A 4,459-nucleotide genomic window follows, 5' to 3' on the forward strand; every position below is an offset into this window, starting at 1 on the left:
TAGTCAAAAACCAACTTTATGTCTGACCTAGAGATGGGACAAGTTTGGAAACAGAAGAAAACTCCTCACTTTTTCCTTTTTGCAATATTACCCACTCCTACCATATGTGTTCCATACACTTTTGATCCACTCCTACCATATGTGTTCCATACACTTTTGATCCAAAAAGAAAGAGCTCCAGGTTAATTCCAAAAATATACCAAAGGAGAATAGGAAAGCTTTCCTGAGTCAGATTAAGTGCTGGCCACCAGTCAAGAGCAGCAGACTCTACCTTCTACTTCTTCTACTTCTACCTTCAGACTCTACCTTGCTCTACTGAAGGTAGAGCAAACTCTACCTTCATTGCTTTAGATAAACAGGCAGGCAGGAACTTGCCCTAGGGAAAGACCATGTTGTAATTTGAACAAAGGTTATCAGAAATGTACCAAAGAATGAAAAATGTAGTGGGTGAGGCTTCTCTAAATGCTCTCAAGGGAATGACGTTCCTCTTCACTGCCATTATAACACAAATTTAATACATGCACTTGAGCACGTGAACTTCAGGAGACATAACTGTAACAGTATATGTATTAGCCTGGACTCTCCAAGGAGCAGACGCCACAATGAGATCAGATGTGCAAGAGATTTATTAAGGGAAACATCCCTGAGAGAAAACAGAGAGGGACCAGAGGAGGCTGAGAGGGCCAAGAGGGCCAAGAGGCTGAGAGGGCCAACACTGAGGTAGTTACCTCTCATGAAGGAGGGAGCGGGGGAAGGAAAGGCTCACACTGCAGGCCAGGTCTCAGAAAGTCTCACCAAGGCCAGTGGGAGGGAGTCCCTCAGTCATAGTCACCCATCAGAAGAGTCCCGTCTCTCCCACAAACTGGCCTCCTTCGTCCTCTTAGTCCCCTTAATCACCAGCCAGGAGAAGCCAGGAGAGTCCCAGCATGGCCCCAGCACCAGGATGCAGAGGCACCAGCTGGGGCTGTCTGTCAAGTACAAACCGCTCCCTGCAGTTGGAGATCTGAGTGGAGCATTCTCGTGGCCAACACAGTACTTACTCTTAAGACAGCTGGAGGCACCTGTTCTGGGTCATCTTCGTGACTCAGTAAACCTCTCCAGTGACTCATCCCAGCAAATGCACATAGGTGGATGCAACCACCCCGATTCCTAAATTAGACGCTGCCTAGTCCCTTCCAGATTCTTGGGGCCCTTCAGGGAAAGGATATATGGGACCACATTAAGTTTAACTCAGAATTAAAAATAACTGAAGAAAGCCCGTGACTCTTAATGCTAGCCCATAATCAGAAAGCTTCTGTATGAAGTTACCCCTGCATCTGGCTTAGTGAGAAAGTGGAATGACTGCAAGCATTTTCGTCTGCTTGAAGAAAATGGGCTGATGTACCACGGGTTAATAGGAACAGTTGTGATTTGTGCATGCGTCTTGCTGAGGCCCAACAATTATGTATCATATTGTTCATGCTTATTTATTTGGTATGACCCAGAAAGAGCCAGTCATTTCAGTACGGAGGAGAGAGACTAGCATGCTTGGCTTCAGCTAATATATACCTACCCTTGCAACTGGATCTCGTAAGGGTCAGGAAGATTATCTGAACACAACTGGGATCTGCTTAGAAGGGGCAGTAGAGGTGAGGAAGGGAAGAGATGCTGAAGAGGGAACCTCAGTGTTTACTACCTGGCATTCTTTTTTTTTTTCTTTAAGATTTTATTTATTTATTTGACAGAGACAGACACAGCCAGAGAGCGAACAGAAGCACTGGGAGGGGGAGAGGGAGAAACGGGCTTTCTACTGAGCGCGGAGCCTGATGCTAGGCTCCATTCCAGGACTCTGGGATCATGACCTGAGCCAAAGGCAGAAGCTTAAGGACTGAGCCACCCAGGCACCCACTACCTGGCATTTATTAAGAACTTCCCTCTAGACTACAAACTCCAATCCAGCCTCCTGGGATGCCATCCAAATTCACTCCTTCAAGTGCTGTTACCAAGTTTCAGTCACAATGAACATTTGCATGTTTTTCTCAAATCAAGCTTTCACACTGACATCTCCACGCTGTGGACCATGATGTGGTCTCACGGTATAATGCCCTCCACTCTTATCTGCCCGCACACAACATTCATGTCTTTTCAAAGCTAAATGTTAGCGCCCCCTTCCCTGTAAGTCCATCTCTGATGACTAGAAACCACTCCTTCTTCCTTTCTCTTCCCCGGAACTTATTTTGCAGCTCATTTTCACACCTACATAAATCCTAGTGGTATTACAGTCCTATCACGTCTACTGCCCTCCAAGATTTACTGACTGCAGGACCATTTGCATCTCCCAGAGCACCTCACAGAACTCCTGCCCGATGAGCATATGCTGACTTTCATGGAGGAGTCTCTGTTTTCTCCCAGGTTGTAGCAAGGGTCTGAGGGCTGCACCTGCACACCCTTCAGTCAGACCCATGCTGGCCACATCTTCAATGGACCTTTAAGAAAATAGCAGCCATGTTCACAATAGCCAAAATATGGAAGTAGCCCAGATGTCCATTGACAGATAAATGGATAAAGAAGATTTGGTATGGGGGCACCTGGGTGGCTCAGTGGGTTAAAACCTCTGCCTTCAGCTCAGGTCATGATCCCAGGGTCCTGGGATTGAGCCCCACATCGGGCTCTCTGCTCAGCGGGGAGCCTGCTTCCTCCTCTCTCTCTGCCTGCCTCTCTGCCTACTTGTGATCTCTCTCTGTCAAATAAATAAATAAAATCTTAAAAAAAAAAGAAGATGTGGTATGACTCAGTCATCAATAAGAATGAAATCTTGTCATTTGCAATGATATGGATGGAACAAGAAGTTATCAAAATAAGTCAGTCAGAGAAAGATAAATGCCATATGAGTTCTCTCATATGTGGAATTTAAGAAACAAAATAGTCAAACATGGGGGATGGGAAGGAAAAATAAAATAAGATAAAGACAGAGAGGGAGGCAAACCACAGAAGACTCTTAAGTGTAGGTAACAAACTGAGGGTCGCTGGAGGGGATGTGGGTGGGGCAATGGGGTAACTGGGTGATGGGCATTAAGGAGGGCACGCGATGGAATGAGCACTGGCTGTCATACACAATGCTGAATCACTGAATTCTACCTCTGAAAATAGTAATATACTCCGTGCTAACTAAAGTGAATTTAAATTCAAATTTTAAAATAAATAAACAAATAAACGAAAGGACCATCATGCAGTTTCCTATATTTTTTTGTTTCTATTCTTCAGCCAACTCCTGCTCCTAAATGACAGATACCTGGATGACCACAGGTACTTCTCGCCCTCTGGCCCTGGAAAAACCACCTTGGTTTAAAGCCCTTTCTTCTATTAGATCAACACCAAAATACTCTCAGGAGTCCTTCTAGAAGAGTGGTACTTTACCACAAGCACAGTGATGTAGGAAGAGTCTGGTTAAAACCACAGAGCCCTCCCTAAAGTCAGCATTTGACATGGCACTCTCCTGACACAGGCCCCCAGCGTCCGACTCTGCTTTCCTTCCCAAAGGCTTGTTTCCTGGTCTGAAACTAAGGATTCAACTAAGTCAGCTCACATTGGGCTTCCACCTGCCAAACAGATTTCCGCTCGTCCTCCAAAGACTCAGTTTTTTACTAATTCAGCAGACATCTCCTGAGCATTCTCCAGATGCTTATTCGTTTATCCAACCACACACGTTTACATATTAAGCAAACACAGCCTACTACATGACAGAAATGAAACTAGCCATGGTGGACACGCGGGGACAGACGCTACCCTCACAGCAAGAGAGCCTATGAGAGAAACCGACGTAATCGGTGCTCGAACAAGTAAATGTGGCGTCGCAACTTGGGGAAGAATCAGAAACAGGGGTATTTGGTGTTATCGGGTGGAGGATTTGGAATAGTCTGGAGGTTCTGAAATTCTTTTCTAGGCAAGTGATGGCTGAGTCGCTTTCTAGGAGAAGGAAATCTCACGTTGATAGGAAACAATGATTTGTGGAATAAACTTAAAGGAAACCCTGGAGCAAGACTATCTGGGGCACAGATTTCTATTATACTGGCGGACCCAGCTCTGGAGCTTGAGTTCCCGGGACAGCTTCCAATCTCCGCCCACACGGGGAGCACGGGCAGGCGCTGACCACCAGGGGGCAGCCTTGCAACGCAGGAACCGCGGTTGTCAGGCTGCACCCCACGACCGGACTTGGGCCCGATTCCCAGAGACGAACGCTGCGCCGCGGGTTACGTTGCGGCTGGGCGTTGTTTTCCCCGAATGTGGTTTACTGGGGACTTGACATTTGCTTTTCGCATCAAGCGTGACAGCAACTTTGCAAACCTCCGTCTTGTATCCCGGAACTCTCGGAGGGCCACTTTCGGCCCTGAAACCTGCAGACTGAGGAACCCTGCCTCCTGCGAGGACCAGCCACGCACCCCGAAGGAGCCCTGCAAGCCGCGACACCGCCCCAACTGCA

This window comes from Meles meles, chromosome 10 (assembly GCF_922984935.1).
Source record: "Meles meles chromosome 10, mMelMel3.1 paternal haplotype, whole genome shotgun sequence".
Classification (NCBI taxonomy): domain Eukaryota; kingdom Metazoa; phylum Chordata; class Mammalia; order Carnivora; family Mustelidae; genus Meles; species Meles meles.